This window comes from Molossus molossus, unplaced genomic scaffold, assembly GCF_014108415.1.
Source record: "Molossus molossus isolate mMolMol1 unplaced genomic scaffold, mMolMol1.p scaffold_m16_p_11, whole genome shotgun sequence".
NCBI classification, from domain to species: domain Eukaryota; kingdom Metazoa; phylum Chordata; class Mammalia; order Chiroptera; family Molossidae; genus Molossus; species Molossus molossus.
The window spans coordinates 12948875-12967213 of record NW_023425346.1 but is presented as its reverse complement, the minus strand read 5'-3'; positions in this window follow the sequence as shown (position 1 = coordinate 12967213).

The following is an 18339-nucleotide window of genomic DNA, read 5'->3' as shown; positions in this document are numbered from 1 at the left end:
TGCTCATACAACTCAACAAAACGAAGGCAAAGAACCCAATTAAAAAATGGGCAGAAGACCTAAAAAGTCATCTCTCCAAACAGGACATACAAAAGGACAGACATATGAAGAGATGCTCAATGTCACTAATCATCACAGAGATGCAAGTTAAAACAACAATGAAGTATCACATCACACCTGTCTGAATGGCTGCCATCAAGAAATCACCAAATAACAAGAGCTGGCGAGGGTGTGGAGAAAAGGGGACTCTAGTACACTGCTGGTGGGAATGCAGACTGGTGTAGCCACTATGGAAAACAATATGGTGTTTCCTCAAAAAATTAAAAATTGAACTACCATTTGACCCAGTGACCCCACTTCTAGGAATATATCCTAAGAAGCCTGAAACACCAATAGAAAGAATATATATACCCCTATGTTCATAGCAGCACATTTTACAGTTGCTAAGATCTGGAAAAAGCCCAAGTGTCCATCAATAGATGAGTGGATAAAAAGGTGTGTTACAAATATACAATTGAATACTATGCAGCTCTGAGAAAGAAATATTTCTTATCCTTTGAGACAACATGAAGGGCCCTGAGAGTATTAGCTATGTGAAAAGAGCCAATCAGAGAAAGAAATGCCACATGATCTCTCTCATTTGTGAAATATAATGAACAAGGTGGCCTAATGAACAAAGCAGACCCAGAGACATAGAAACAAGTATGGTTCAGACTGACAAATCTCAGAGTAGAGGAGCAGGAGGGATGGATGGGATGAACCAAAGAACTTATATGCATGTATGCATACCCAGTGGACATAGACAACAATGATAGGGTGGTGGGGCGGGGGCAGGACAAGGAGAAGGGTGACTAGCCAGAAAAAAGGAGAAACATCTGTAACAAAAATAAATAAATAAAAATTGGAGGAAAAAAAAAAAGAAAGAAAACTCTGAATTTCAGCCACAGAATGCTATGAAGCACAGTAGAAAATTATTTTGTGAAATTAGGTCTTGGTTCTTTTTGAGCTGCAATTTTTTTTATTCATATAATGCGAATGATTTTACCAATTCCCTATCTGCATTCTAGGATTGAATGGAAGAACACATGCAAAGTGACCCCTCTTCTAGTTGATAGAGAGTAGAGGCTAACACTGGTAGCTAATATTTTTATAATTTAATTGAAATTATTACCACCTCTGGTAGAAATATACCAAATTTGTTGTTTTGGTAATTCTCTAAGTGCCATGAATATTTTTATTATTTTCAGAAAGTTTTGTAGAAAGTTTCATTTTTAACTGTTTACTATTAAGAATGGATGGATTCTAGGCAACGGTAGTCTGGTAGACTGGTTATCCAGAAAGAAAGGAGCCATTATTTGTATTTTTTTCAGATTTCTGGAATCTAAACACTCCCTTCATAGACAATTTTATGTCACTGAATCTGAAATTTGCAAGATATGCATAGTTGGGTCTCATGGAATAGCTCACCCTGGCTCTAGGTCAATTAAATGGTAGCCAATTATTGGAATGGCCATTTTAATAAATAGCAAACTCAGCAAATGACCAACTCATCAAATAATAAATATGTCAAATAACCTATTCACAAGATGACAAATTTGTTAAAAGCCAATTTTTTAGAAGGTGAGTTTCAAAAAGAAATGTGCCACATGATCAACTCCCAAGTGACCTTGCTTACAAAACACATCAAATACCTTAAAGAGAAACTAGAACAATTTCTGTTATCAAATGAAGTGACAGAAAAAAGAAAAAAAAATGCTTAAAAATATTTTAAAAAGTTAGGCACTTGCACATATGGGAAAGCCCGTTTGAACATGAAATGTGCTTGCTGGAACAGGCAACACCCATGATCCTGACTACACTCAGAACTATGTAGCTCAAATGCTGAGTGGCAATGAATAATTAAATGTTGAAAAAGAATCCTAATCAACTTGTCAACCTATTCTTTTGCTATTTGCTATTTTAATAAACAGGCACATTGGTTTTTCAATGAATTGGCTTTACTTGAATTTATTCTTATTATTTTTATGTGTTCGCAAGTGAAGTTTCTGACACACAGAATTTTAGTCACTGAGGCCTTGATATGGACTTTCAGCTATTTTTCAGGGCCTTTTGTCAAATAATTTGGATGTTGAATTATTTTAAATATAATTCTTCCCATTAGAAAAATACAGAATCCAAACACTCTGGTTTTGCAATTGCCATAGAACCATCTAGGCATGATTTAACTTACATAACTCACTATGAACACAATTATTATTATTATTATTTTTAAATGTAATTTCTGCTGGTCTTTATTTATTTATTTTTATTAATTAATTTTTGTTACAGATGCTTCTCCTTTTTCCCCCACTGATTTCCCCCTCCCTGCCCTGTCCCCAGCTTTGTTGTCCATGTCCATTGTTCATGCACACATGCATATAAGTTCTGTGGTTTATCTCTCTCCCACCACCCGCTCTTCTGGGAATTGTCAGTGTGTACCCCACTCCCACGTCTCTGCAGCAGCACTATTTACAATAGCTAAGATCTGAACACAATGATTAACGTAAGTAGTTCGTCTAATTTCTGCCTCTAGGTCCCCGTTCAGTGACCCTCTGCCTCAGCTTTCCTTTAAGGCAGATACATGCTATCATCTATTTACAAGCTTAAACACACTCCTCAGCTCAACTCACACACATACTTTCTCCTCAGCTTAATTAGCCTCAGAAAATGGCATGTTAGAAAGCATCTTAGAAGTATAGATATTGAGAGATCTGAAGCAAACTCTGCGAGTCATTTAAATTTATATTGAATTTCATTAGTGGTGGAACTAAATTCCAAAGAGTGAACTGATTTATGGAAAGTCAAAGGGAAGTAAGTTTATTCATTAGAACGTCACCTTGGATAGAATATTTATGGACATATTTTTTTGTAGCTCCTCTCATCCAAAAAAAAAAAAAATGAGCTGTGTTTCTTTCTTTTTTTTAAATCCTCACTCGAGGACATTTTTTCATGTTTTGTTCAGATAGAATGGGAGGAACAGAGAGGAGGGGAGAGAGAGAGAAACATCGACATGAAAGGGACACATCGAGTGGCTGCCACCCGCACGACCCAACCAGGGCAGGGGACAAACTGCAACCGAGGTACGTGCCCTCAGCAGGAACCGAACTCTCTGGACGGCAGGCCGACGCTCTAACCACTGAGCCAAACTGGCCAGGGCGAGTTCTGTTTCTTTATCTCCTTGAATCTGGCCTGGTCTTGTGACTTGATCTGATCAATAGAATATGATAGAAGTTGTGTTGTGTAAGTTCCAGAATCTAGGATTCACAGGTCTTTCCGCTTCTGCCCTTTCCTTCTTATAATGTTGTCCTGAGCACACCAGGTAAGGAAGGCAGCTTAGCCTACTGGAGGATAAGAGACCACGAGTGGGAGAATCAGGACCAGCACCAACTCCCCAACATGCCTGCGGAGCCACCCCACACATTCCAGACCAGCCTGCTCTCAAGCTACATACAACACCATGGAATGAGCCCAGGTAAAGATGCAAAGTAACTATCAACTAATCTTTGGAATTACGAGAATTAATAGATCTGTTGTAGGACAATAAAAAGCTAGGAAAATTCTGGGACAAGAGGAATAAGGAAACTGAGGTAGGAAAGTTAAAGCCAAAAGGCTTTGCAGGCCACTTATAGCAGTGTCTTATCTTGAGAACACAAGGATAAAACCTCTCCTTCTCTCAGAAGAATGCAGAACAGGGGGAAGAGAAGAGAGAAAGGAGGAGGAGAAATCAAAGACCATTTAGTACAAGTCATCCTGAAGTTGTTAGAATAGCAGGGCGGAGGAGAAAAGAAGAATATAAACAGAAAAAGGCAGGAGTCGGGATTTAATTGCCAGGTACCTCTCATAAATTATGGAAAAGCCATAACAAAGAAAAGGAGAGACTTTTAGAGTTAATCTGTACCAGGATATCTAGCAAAGGGACTTTTAAAAAAATTTAGACAGAAGGGTATATAAGGCAGAAACCTTATATACTTGCTCTTCAGATTAGCTGAGAGCCCATCTGTGCTACATAAGGCAGATGTATAGGTTTGCTTGCTTTGATTTATTAATAAATATGCATGCTTTAATGTTTTAATAAATTCACAGAACACAATGCAAACATTATCTAGAATCTCTTATATAAATTCTTTTATATGAGAAGACAAGGATCAAGATTGGAGACAGCCTGCTCCTTCTGATTCAGGGGGCTGTCCAATAACAATTTTCTGGTGTCTGTGAGAGGTGCCTGTCACATTCTTGTCACAGATCATTGTTCTTTTATGTCATTAAATTTGGGGGTGGTGTGTTGCATAGAGGTTCATTGATTTCCCAAAATAAGGACATTTCAGGTGGCTTACAAAAAATGTATACAAATTTTAAAAAGCAAATAACATAATTTAAAACATTGATGAAGAAAATAGTAAAAGTAGTAAAAAAAATAAAATAAAAGCATACGTATAGGTAGGGAAAAATATAGGCTCATATCTGGGCATATATGGTTCACAGTGGCCTAAACAGAAGCATATGAGATACTTAGGAAAAGTCAGAGACACCTGAGAGATGCCTTTCCATGAAGAAGGGCCACTGTCACCTCATGAATGTCAGAAAGCAATTGTCCATGGGGCTTTCACATTTCTGCATGTTTTCCTAGAAGGGGTACTGTCTTTGTTCTAGAACAAAGACATGTGAAGAACTTTGGAAGATGGAGATACTATCCTTTTAATGGAGCAAAGGAAGGCATGCTTACAATGAGTATAAAATATCCAGTTTCCTTAAACTCAGGTTTCCATTCTGTAACATAACCCACAGTATGTGCAGAAGTCATCTATTCCTCTTGATAGGGCCTTGAAGAAACTGAGGCTGGGAAACCAATGCCAACCATGCTGATGCTGTTGGCTTGCTCTTCTGTGAGGAAGAGAGTCATTTGTCTCTGACCCAGGAGTTTTGTGTCATATGTATGTATACATGAAACTTCAGCAGGTTATCTTGCTAGCTTGCAAGAAGAATAATAACTCAAACCTTTCACAGCTGCAACATTGAAATCTTCTAAGCCCTGACTTGGTAGCTCAGTCGGTTAGATTGTCATGCGAATACACCAAGGTTGCAGGTTTGATCCTTGGTCAGGGCACATAAAAGAAGCAACCAATGAATGCATAAATAAGTGAAACAACAACAAATGGATGTTTCTCTCTCTCTCTCTCAAAACAACAACAACAACAACAAAAACAACAAAGAAACAAAACAAGGAAGTCTTCCAATGCATATTTACAACAAACATCAAAGTAAAGTTGTTTGTCTTGGGAAGTATGTTTATAGTTCATCCATTATTAAGAAAAGTGGGAGAAAAGAACACAGATCACTGAACCTCAAAGTTAGTATTCTCTTTCATTATGCGTAATAGAAAATGTTATAATAAATACTCACCAAATATTAGTAAATGGTAATAGTTTAATTCATTATCCCTTTTATGCATTGTATTTAGTAATAAGAGAAAATGCCTTAATCCAAATAATAAACAACCCATGGGTAACTGCAGGATTAAGCAAATGAATGAGAAAAATATTTTATGGCAGATTTCAGACTTATCCCAATTTACATGATTCAGCCAGCTGTTTATCTTAGCTACAATATGGTGTAGAGTTAGGATTTTGGCTTTGCAGTTCTGAGAGGGAAGTTCATAGCACTACAGGCCTCCTCAAAAAACAAGAAAAATCTCTAATAGAATACCTAACCTCACAACTTAAGAACTAGAGAGCAAACAAAAAGAAAACCCCAGAGCAAGTAGAAGGAAGGAAATAGTAAAGATCAGAGCAGAAATAACTGACATAGAGACCAAAAAAAAATTCAAAGGATCAATGAAACAAAGAGCTGGTTTTTCGAAAAGATAAACAAGATTGATGGACCCTTAGCTAGACTCACCAAAGAACAAAGAGAGAGAACCCAAATACACAAAATCAGAAATGAAAGAGGAGAAGTAACAACCGACACCACAGAAATAGAAAAGATCGTTAACAACTACTATGAACAATTAAAAGGCAACAAATTCGACAATCTAAGCGAAATAGACAAATTTCTAGAAACACATAGTCTCCCAAAACTGGACCAGGAAGAGATAGAAAACTTGAACAGATCAATAACAACAGAAGAAATTGAAGATGTAATCAAGACTCTCCCAGCAAACAAAAGCCTAGGCCAGGATGGCTTCATGGGGGAGTTTTACCAAACATTCAATGACGAACTAACACCCATTCTCCTCATACTAGTTCAAAAAATTCAAGAAGAAGGAAGACTTCCAAACTCGTTTTATGAAGCCAGCATAACTCTAATTCCAAAACCAGAAAAAGACACTACAAAGAAAGAAAACTACAGGCCAATATCCCTGATGGACATAGATGCCAAAATCCTGAACAAAATATTAGCAAATCTGATCCAGCAATACACCCAAAAAATTATTCACCATGACCAAGTGGGATGCATCCCAAGGATGCGAGGCTGGTACAATATTCGCAAATCAACAAACGTGATACACCACATAAATAAAATGAAGAATAAAAACCACATGATTATATCAATAGATGCTGAAAAAACCTTTGAAAAAATCCAGCATCCATTTCTGATAAAAATGCTCAGCAATGTGAGAATACAGGGATCATATCTTGACCTAATAAAGGCCATATATGAAAGACCTACAGCCAACATCATACTCAATGGGCAAAAACTAAAAGCATTTCCCTTAAGAACAGGAACAAGGCAAGAATGCCCACTTTCGCCACTCTTATTTAACATAGTATTGGAAGTCTCAGCCACAGCAATCAGACAGGAAGAAAAAAATAAAAGAGATCCAAATTGGAAAGGAGGAAGTGAAATTGTCATTATTCACAGATGACATGAGAGAAAGCCCCACAGACTCCATCAAAAATGTACTAGACTTAATAAATGATTTGGCAAAGTAGCAGGATACAAAATTAACGTCAAGAAATCAATGGCATTCTTATGCACCAATGATGTACTAAGAAAGAGAAACTAAGAAAACAATCCCATTTTCCATTGTAGCAAACAAATTAAGATACCTAGGAATAAACTTAACCAAAGAAATAACTGACCTATTCGCAAAAAACTACAGGTCATTGAAAAAGAAATAGAGGAAGATATAAAAAAAATTGGAAGCACATACCTTGTTCATGTATTGGAGGAATTAACATCATTAAAATGTCCATACTACCCAAACCAATCTATAGATTCAATGAAATCCCCATCAAAATACCAACAACATACTTCACAGAATTAGAACAAATACTTCAAAAGTTCATATGGAACCAAAAAAGAGCCCGAATAGCCACAGCAATCTTGAAAAAGAAGAACAAAGTAGGAGGGATCACATTACCAGATTTCAGGTTATACTACAAACCCACTGTAATCAAAACAGCCTGGTACTGGCACAAGAACAGGCATATAGACCAGTGGAACAGAACAAAAAACCCAGAAATGGACCCAAGGCAATATGCTCAATTAATATTTGACAAAGGTGGCAAGAGCATACAGTGGAGTAAGGACAGCCTCTTTAATAAATGGTGTTGGGAAAATTGGACAACTACATGCAAAAAATCAAACTAGACCATCAACTTACACCCGACACAAGAATAGACTCAAAATGAATAAAAGACTTAAATGTGACTCATGAATCCATAAAAATCCTAGAGGAATCTGTAGGAAACAAAATTTCAGACATCATACGCAGCAGAATTTTCACTGATACATCACCTAAGGCAATAGAAACAAAGGAGAAAATGAACACATGGGACTACATCAAACTCAAAAGCGTCTGCACAGTGAAAGATACAATCATCAAAACGGAAAGGCTACCCACTGTATGGTAGAGCATAATTGCCAATGATATATCAGATAAGGGGTTAATTTCTAATATATATAGAGTGCTCATACAACTCCACAAAAGGAAGACAAAGAACCCAATTAAAAAATGGGCAGAGGAACTAAATACACACCTTTCCAAACAGGTCATACAAATGGCTAAGAGACAAATGAAGAAATGTTCAACATCTCTAATCATCAGAGAGATGCAAATTAAAACAACAATGAGGTATCACCTCACACCTGTCAGAATGACCGCCATCAACAAATCATCACACAATTCCCAGAAGAGGGGGTGGTGGGGGAGAGATAAACCACAGAACTTATATGTATGTATGCATAAACAATAGACATAGACAACAAAGCTGGGGATGGCTGGGAGGGGGCGGGAGGGGGGAATCAGTGGGGGAAAAAGGAGAAACATCTTTAATAAAAATAAATTAATTAATTAATAAAAATAAAAAAAATTTGTTTTGAAGTTTGAGAGTCCTTGGTCCAATTGTGACTGCAGAGCTTCTATGGTGTGCAACTTTGAGCAAGTGATATAGTTTTATTACTTTCAGTTTCCTCACCTGTGTAAAAAGGTGGTAAACTTTTCAATGTAATGACTCAAATCTGACTACATTATCTTGAGGATTAGAAAAAGTTGTGTTTTTTTTTTTTTGAAAGGTGGAAGTTGTTGGTTCGCAGTGTGTGCGCATGATAATTCAGAGGGTGAATAAATTTCAGACATCATACGCAGCAGAATTTTCACTGATACATCACCTAAGGCAACAGAAGCAAAGGAGAAAATGAATGCATGTGACTACATCAATCCCAAAACTTCTGCACAGCAAAAGAAACCACCACCAAAATGGAAAGGCAACGCACTGTGTGGGAGAACATCATTGCCAATGATAAATCAGATAAGGGGTTAATTTCCAAAATATATAGAGTGCTCATACAACTCAACAAAAGGAAGACAAGGAACCCAATTAAAAAAATGGGCAGAGAAACTAAATAGATACCTCTCCAAACGACATACAAATGGCTAAGAGACAGACATATGAAGAAATGCTCAACATCACTAATCATCAGAGAGACGCAAATTAAAACAACAATGAGGTATCACCTCACACCTATCAGAATGGCTGCCATCAACAAATCATCAAACAAGTGTTGGTGAGGGTATGGAGAAAAGGGGACTCTAGTACACTGCTGGTAGGAATGCAGACTGGTGCAGCCACTGTGGAAAACAATATGGTGTTACCTCAAAAAATTAAAAATTCAACTTCCATTTGACTCAGTGATCCCACTTCTAGGAGTATACCCTAAGAAGCCTGAAACACCAATCAGAAAGAATATATGTACCCCCAGGTTTGTAGCAGCACTATTTACAATAGCTAAGATCTGGAAACAGCCCAAGTGTCCATCAGTAGACGAATGGATAACAAAACTTTGGTACATATACACAATGGAGTACTATGCAGCTGTAAGAAACAAAGATCTCTTATCCTTTGAGACGACATGGAGGGACCTGGAAAGTATTATCCTAAGCGAAACAAGCCAAGCAGAGAAAGACAAATATCATATGATCTCACTTATTTGTGGAATATAACAAACATAACAGTCTGAAGAATGGGGTAGTCCCAGAGACGTGGAAGTAGGGTACAGAATGACAATCCCCTAAAGAGGGGGTGGGGAGAGATAAACCACAGAACTGATAATGCATGTATGCATGAACAATGGACATGGACAACAAAGGTGGGGACAGGGTGGGGAGGGACGGGGAGGGGAAATCAGTGGGTGAAAAAGGGGAAACATTTGTAACAAAAATAAATAAATTAAAAAAATAAAATAAAATAAAACACACACGCAAAGATAAATAAATAAATAGATAAATAAATAAATAAGTAAGTAAATAAGTAAATAAATAAATAAGAAAAACTGGGTTCATTTAAAGAAAAGGGGCTAGGGGGTGGGGACATACAAAGGGAGGGGCTGCCGTCACCAAGCCATGGGGTATTGGGTTGATGATGGCAGCCCCAAGGAGCTGGAGTTTTTTCCTTATATGCCTCCACTGGTGGGAAGCTTTTTTCAGTCAGTGGGTTTGGGGTCTTGGTTGGTGGTTTGGGCAGGTTGGGCAGGGGTTGGATCTAAGAAATCTGGAAGTGCGATTGGGCATGTCTTTGGTTCCTGGTGTCCATTGCCATTTCTGGTCTGGCCAGTTGTCCTTTGGTGGGAAGTTTGATCTTTGTTGTCCTGTGGTGGGAGTCAACTTGGCTGTTAGGAATTATGTTGCCCTGTAAGTCCCAACAATTTCTACACATTTGAATAAATCAATAAATGACAGCCTCTATCATCATTTCACAAATAGGTATTGTTGGCTCTTGTTGCAGAAATGTACAGAGGCCCGTGACTTCCACTTGGTTCAGCTTTTATCAAAGGGAGCATACATGGCACGACGGTGGCGTCACAAAATCATTTCAGAATTGGAACAGCAGCTCCAGGAGGACATGGATCACGCTCTACACCCAGGCTTCAGGCAATGCTGTGCAGAAGATGCTCAGTAAATATTTACTAAATGAAATAGTAAATAAATGGCCTGAAAACTTTTTAAGTCCAGGGATCCAGAGAGTAAAAATGAGATTCAAACACACCTCTGATGGATGTCACTGAATCTGTGCCTCGTATGACTGTCGTGATGGCACAGGACGTCTCAGGGCACAAGAAAGCACAGGTTACCTCCCAGGCATATGTTCCTCCAGGGTAGTATCGACTGCCACACAGGGAAGGCCCTCTCTGTAATTCATGATTCTCAAAGGCCCTGGGTTACTCATCTGCAGTAATGGGATGAAGGCCCTTAGAGGAAACGGACTTCAGATGTCTCTTAGGTATACCTGGAAACAAAATAGGAAGGTAGAATAACTCAGAAATTAAAACATTATTTTTTACAAAAGGGAAATGAATAGTATTTTTTAAGGCAACATAAGCTTGTTAGAAAATGAAAGAAAGAAAGAGAAAGGAAGGCCCTAAATTAAGAAAAAAATTAAGCAGGAAGAAGAAAATAAGAATCATGAACTCCACCATCTTGAGATAAAGACTCTTAAAGATGAAAACTAGGAATGCTTATCTATTCCAAATCCTCTTTTTATATATGAAGAAACAGAAGCTCAGAAAGGCTCTAACTGTTACAAAGTCACATTCCAGTTCACTGATCCATATATTGGACTAAAAAAAATTACTGAAAGGAAAGTCTACTTACCAGAAATGCACCGCCAGCTACTGCCTGGGTTCCTCCTTCCTGTGTGCTAAGTAGTCAGCAGGGATCCAAAACTGTTCAGACTCAAGACGTTTTTAGAGCTGAGAGTTCCAGTGATTTAAGGTTTAAATATCAAAGTTAAAAGTAACTTTTACAGAACATCGCACAGCAGTAACCAAACACTTCACGTTTGGCACCTTTTAGGGAAGCAAGCGTCTCTCTCTGCAGAATCCCAGCTCCGCGCTGTAGCAGACATGTCAGGCCAGATTAAATGCATCATAATGAACAGAAAAATAAATAAGCCTGGAAGCACTATTTTCGTCATAAAATTAAGAAAAATTAGAATCAGGAAGTCCTTAAATATATTTAATTTGGATCTAGTCATGATATTTGGAAAGCATACTGTGTGAAATCACATTTCCTCACCTCAGATGATCCACAGGGCTTGTTGTGTAGGTGTCTGGCAAATACTCCAGATCAGTGATACTGGCATGCATGTCTAACAGATGTTAAAAATGAAAGGCTGACAGTTTTTACAACATAATTAAATCTCTCCTTATTTCTCAAGTGCTATTTAATTTAATTTTAATCAAAAGTAATAACCATCCATAAGTGCTATAATAGTGGCATTTATGTTCCATGTAACATTACCTATTGTGCTTGAGGAAGAAGTCCTGCTGTAAGAAAGTCACTTGCTAAAGTAGTTTTAATACTTGCAAAACATTTAGAAGCAATGAACATACTCAAGGAAGATAAAGCATCAGGTTGTCCCATATAATGTTAAAAAGGTCATGTGGCCGGTGCTCCAATACAATGTTTTGCCAGTGTCCTCCCTTTATAACTGAAATGGGAGATTGTTTTTCTTAGAAAGACTAGGTTATGAATACACATACTAGAAGGAGGTGATTTTTATTTATCAAGGCTGATAAAAGTAACTGAACAGACTATCCAAGATATTGGTTTCTGTCTTCCTCTATTAGGATATTGTTATAGCAAAATGTCACAGACCGGGTGGCTTATAAACAGCATACACTTATTTCTCACAATCTGGAGTCTGGAAGTTCAAAATCAGGGTGCCCATATGGTCACGTTCTGTGCCTGGTGATGTTCTGCTTCATGATTCATAAATGGCCATCTTCTTGCTGTGTCTTATCTTGACAGAGGGGTGGGGACACTCTCAAACTTCTTCTGTAAGGGCACTAATTCCACTCTTAACACTATCATCAAGAGCATTATGTTATCAACATATGGATTTTGGGAGGACACAAGCTTTTAACATATAGTAGTCACTGAGTTTAATTCGTAAATATTTATTTCATTGGCTTTGCTATGTGCATGGCTTAAATAGATGTAATGTTTAGGATAAAATGGAATCACACATTTCAAAGCTAAAAAGTACATAGGGTATAAGCTGGTCTAACTTTCAGATTTTATGAATGAAGAAGGGAGAATCCAGGTAGTGCATTTGACTTACCCAAGTATCCACAACTGATATGTTGAAGAATCAGAACCAGAACCTTGGTGATATGATTCCAAATCCAGTAGCTTTTACATCTAACTACATTGACTTTTCATTAATGCTGTTTTGATTTTTAAAAAAAATCAGTCTTATTAACATTTTAAAGCAATAGTTCAGAAGAACTATGTTATATTTTTCTACAAAAACTTCCCTAATTACTACTTTAAGTAGAAATGTTCTCAATCTCCCTCTAAACTTGGTTTCCTTCTGGTTCACAACTTTATTGCAGTTAGCACAGAGGCTAGCCTACTGGCCATTGTTTGAAATTAATTAATACAGTTTAAATTAATGTAGGCTTAAGTCTGTGGTATAATTTATTTTAACATACTAACATGAAAGCTTTGGTATTTGAGATGGTTGTTATGTATTGTTTGGCTATACCTATGTTTCTTATAATAAACTGTGGTTGTTTTGTAAGCTTTTCATTGGTTGACTATAATGGAACTCCATTTAGGACAAATGTTCACAATGTTAGGAAATATAACATGGGTCACTCTTACAGGACATAAAACTCTCACGTAATCAAGCCTGAAATGGTGGTTGGGCAGGAGGTACTATAATTTTGAATCCAATATTTAGAGATGTGAATTTAGAACCTCTAGGTATAAACAAAGGCCCTATGATAGGCCTATGGGTACTAGAATAGTGAGCCTAACCCCAGAGTGTCTGGCACCTGGGGAGAGGCACAATGCAAATATCTAAAAACTGCAACATGCAACCCACTTGGTCAGAGGGAATTCATAAAGCAGGTTCATTTCAACTAGATAACCTCTATCTGAATTTCTGCCTCAGAACAGATTAGTGATCAGTAGCCAAAAACAAAACAAAACAAAACAAAACCAAAACAAAACAAAAAAAAAAAAAAAAAAAAAAAAAAAAAACAAGCAAACCAGAAAAAACTGAGCACTAAGTAGGTATGTGGAAAAATTTGGTATAGCATTATTATTTGAGTAGACAAAGGTAAAATTTGGGAGCTAGGTTAAAAACTGGGAAAACCTTAGAACAATTGAACAAGAGGAAGGTTGGAGCTATTTTTGCAGCCAAAACATACTGTTTTGAATGCAGTAATTTGGCCTGGAAATGAGAATGTAAAACCTTGAAAGAAAGGATAGGGGTATTTAGTAATTTTTTCGTATGATTTAGTATGAGGAATTGTAATAATAAAATGAGTAACATTTTTATTAATACAATAGTAGACATAATATGAGAAAAAAGAAGACTGGAAAGTCAGACAGGGAGAAAGTCATTAATTAGCATCAGTTTTAAGGAGATAACATTTTAGGAAATAGGGAATGTTGAATACTCATTAGAAAAGTTATTCAGAAGGAGAATCTATTACTTAGTATTTAGGAGAATTAAAGATATCAAGTTTAGTTAGTAGAAATCAATAGTGTTGCTTTAGTAAATTTAGTAGAAATGGTAGTAGAAAACCAAAATTAAAACATTTCAAAAATATTTAAATCACACACACACACAATGCAAGAATGTCTACTTCCTTGTGACTCCAAATAGAGATGACCAAAATGCACAGTGGCCGTTGAACCAAATAGAGTTACTTTCTCAGCTAAAATTGCACTATATCACTATATCACTAATTGTGCAGCCAATTGAAAACCCAGATTATGGTAATAACATTATATAGATAAAATCCTCTAACAATAGAGTAGCAAAAGAAGAGGCAGACATGCAAATTGTGCAGCTAGCTTTTCCTTGGGTGAAGATTTGGGAAGGAATTTAAGAAGGGTGGGACCACACAAAATGAAGCCACAGATAGGGACATTTTATGTTAAAAACAAAGAGAGAGAGAGAGAGAGAGAGAGAGAGAGAGAGAGAGAGAGAAGTTAAAAAATTCTTTATTCCTAAGGTAACTTCTGATACCAGAGATTTTTTTTTTCTTTTATTTCCCCTACCAACCAATGTTCAAAATCTATATCAATAATTCAAATTGACTCAACCCTTCTCTTTTTTTTCAGCACCTTTTGGAAAGAAACCCCAGGATGGCGACGTGGAGGAAGCTCTTTCTGGGACAGCCCTGAAAGGGACTTGAAGTTACACCCCCTGAAGCTGCTCATGTCTCTGTCCTCCTGTCCTTAGGTTTACAATGGCGAGTTTGCACTCAGAGGAGGAATAAGGAGTAAATGCTGGGATTTTAACATACTTGGATCACAATTTTTATCATTATGATTAATATATTACTATTTTCCAAGATTTATTTAGAAATGATTTTCACATGATCATTTCTACCATAAACACCAAACTTCCAATGGTGTGGAAAAACCATGCCTGTAAGTTTATAGTTGCTGAACTGGAAATTTGTCCTATAATTCATTAATATGCTTAAAAGAATTTAATAATTTTTCTGAGTGTTAATATATTTATATTTTAAACACAATGCTAATATTCTTCAAACAATATTAACATTTCTTCAGAATATATAATTCATCGTTACTTTATAAAAGAGGTAGTATGTAGAAAATAATATAATAAAGATGCTTAAGATAATTTTATGCCTACTTTAATATCTTGGAGCAATAGATTTTTAAAAAATATCTTCTAAGTTTCACCAATATTATGATTTTTAAAATTCAATCATTAGATGTATTAAGTCTTGAATGTTAGAAGACTGCTGTTTTTATTGTGTTCTAAATTAAATATATAATATGCTATCTGTTAATATTTTGATAACTGAGGTAGTTAATACCCATTCTCAGTAACGTTTCCTGCTGTGTACTATCTCGGCTCATGATAACATTGCACGGCCTGGCCTCCTGTGGTCAGATAAGACCTGTGAGTTCAGGTCAATGAGTTAGGTACACAATTGATGAGTATTATTTTCAATTACACAACTAATTGCCAACTGCAAGCTATTCCAGCACTTTCTCTTTCTCTCTGCCACAGTTTTGTAGGCGGGAGTTCCTCTATCAGTCTAGATTCTAGAGTAAAGATAGTAAAGCTGTACAGCAGAGCCCAGCTCATCATTAGGAGAGAAGTAACATGACCATAACTAAGCATTGTTTTCATTTGTTTAGTTCTTATTTGTCATCACCACATAACCTCACCTATTTTGACTGATAAAATAACTATTAACATCTATATTTATAAATCATGCTGGGGATACTACCAACCCCATCTCCCCTCTCCAACGAGCACAGAGAAGGAGACAACCACTAGCACAGAGAAGGAAAAGCCATTCAAAAAATAAAAATAAAATAAGGTACCACCAGACGTTGTTAATACAGTCTTAATATTAAAGTTCTTTTCACAAATTTTTAAAAATTTGTTTGGCTGGATTATTCCTGTCAAAATTTCAAGACATCCTACCAATAGATCTACTTGTTTTTAATTATTTTACTTGTATGTCTTTCTGACTTTCTATTAAGGAAATCAAAATGCTCAAATTTATTGAGTATTTACTATGTGCCAGACACAATTCTAAGCCCTTTAAATCTATTAACTAGTTTAATTCTAGCAGCACCCTTATCCAATATGTAGTATTATTGTCACTGTTTACAGTTGAAAAATTAAGGTCTAGAGATGTTAAATGAAATCCCCAAGGCTACCTAACTAGTAAAGTGCATAACTAAGATTGTACCACAATCGATAGAGAGGATTAGTAGCTTTTGACTGGGGTTTGATAACTACTAATTAAACTTCTGAGGGGGAATGTGAGATATATATATATATATATATGATAGAGAGATCTATATATGATATATATCTATATCTATATTTATATCTATCTCAAAATCTTTCCCCCATATCTGAATGTTTGAGCATTTATAAACCTCAAGTTTCTGAGGAATATGCTGATAAAATGAATAAAGATGAGAACAGTTTTTTCCCAAATAATTGCTCCTTTGAACCAAACCAAAGGTGAAAAACCAAATGAGCACAGGTACTTTCACATCCAAGTGTTCTGGAATTAGAACTGGAGAATGACAACTGAAAAACCTGGACCTGATACTGCAACAGCTACCTGAAAATACTGCAGAGTAAACAAAAGCAGAGATTAGGGGGTTGGGGCTGCACATACTCTTTAATGATGGCAGTCAGTCAGAGAACACAAGTAATTTCCTCCGCCTACAGTTTTTCATCTGATACTAAGTATTTCTATCTTGCAAGAAAGTGATTCCAGTGGATACAGAAGAGGGGAGAAAAAAAAAAAAAAGCGTTTGCACTGTGACCAGGGATTGGAAAAGTGAAGCTAGGAAACTGTACACGGGACAGAGTGGAGAATCCGGGAAGAGAATGAGCCAGACAGGGAATCCGCAGGCTCTTCCAAGCCACATCATATTTTATTTGAAAACTGGATTAATGCAAAAATAATGCCCATCAACTAGCAAATAGATTTTCAAATTAGGGTGTAGTTATCAATGGTATAATACTCAGCAGAAAAAGGAATCAAACTACTTATACGTAACGGCATCTTGAACAAATCTCAAAAACCATTACTCTGAGCAAAAGAAACCAGACATAGAAAAATCTATCTTATATAATTGCACTTATATGAAGTTAGGGAACAACAAAAGTAATCTATAGCAAGAGAAATCACATCAGTTGCCTGGGGTGGAGGGCAGTGGTGATTGATGCAAAGCAGTGGTTACATGGGTATACTGGTCTGTAAACTCATCAAACTGTATATTTAAAATGTGTCCATTTTATAATCTGTAAATTATACTTTAATAACATTAGTTTTGTAAAGCAAAAGAATACATATTCAAAATTAAGTCTTTTCTTTCCCAGAGCATGATAGATCAGTTTTTACTTGGAAATGGAATAATTAAAATATTAAATTATTTCACACTTAAAAAAAAAGTGGGAAATGGAAAAAGGTGCAAAGTGCATACTCAATAAAGTTGATTTAATATATGTAGTCATTTCAAGATAACTGCTTGGAGGCAGAAGCAAGGTATGGAACATGATACTAATGTTACATTTAGGGTTTGTTTTGTTTAAATGCGTGTTAGCTAAAGGTAAAATTTGTAAGTGTACTTCTTTAGGCTGCTTCTATTATCCCTAATGTGATTGTTGCTATAAATGCATATATAATTGATTAATGTGCAGATACATGTTATTGAAACGTTCTGCCAGCTACCTTAGGGGAATCAAGAAAGTGTCATATTATTTATCTGACAATACCAAAAAGATTGCCTTCTATTACTGTTCTCTTCCTATCATGAATATTAACTAGTTATGATAGTAACAACTCTGTCTAGCAGAGTAGATCAAATACAGTAAACAAGATTATACAAAGGTCACTCGGAACCCTCCACATGGCTAAGGTAGAAACCCAGAGGGTAATCATGTCACAATAGTGGTGTTCCGAATTCCCAGGAAGTTTAGCAATAGCATCTATTTCTCCAAACAACAGGCTTTTTGAGCTGAAGCTAACCCTGAGGAAACCTTATTCACCAGCATAGAAAGAATGCAAGTAAGTAAGCATTCTGGGACACTAACGCACACCCCTCGAACTATCTTTTCCTTTGGATGAAAATGTTTCTGAAATGCATTACATCATTTTTTACCTTCTTAAGTTGAGCAGTTAAAAAATGAATGTTCCGGAGACAGAGTTGCCGGCGCGAGCACACTTGCTGCAATGTGCAGTGGAGGGTGCTCTCAAGAACCGAGCAGGGTAGAGCTTCCCCGCCCCTACTGCATTCCCACACGGTGGATTCTTTTCACATAGAAATTTGCA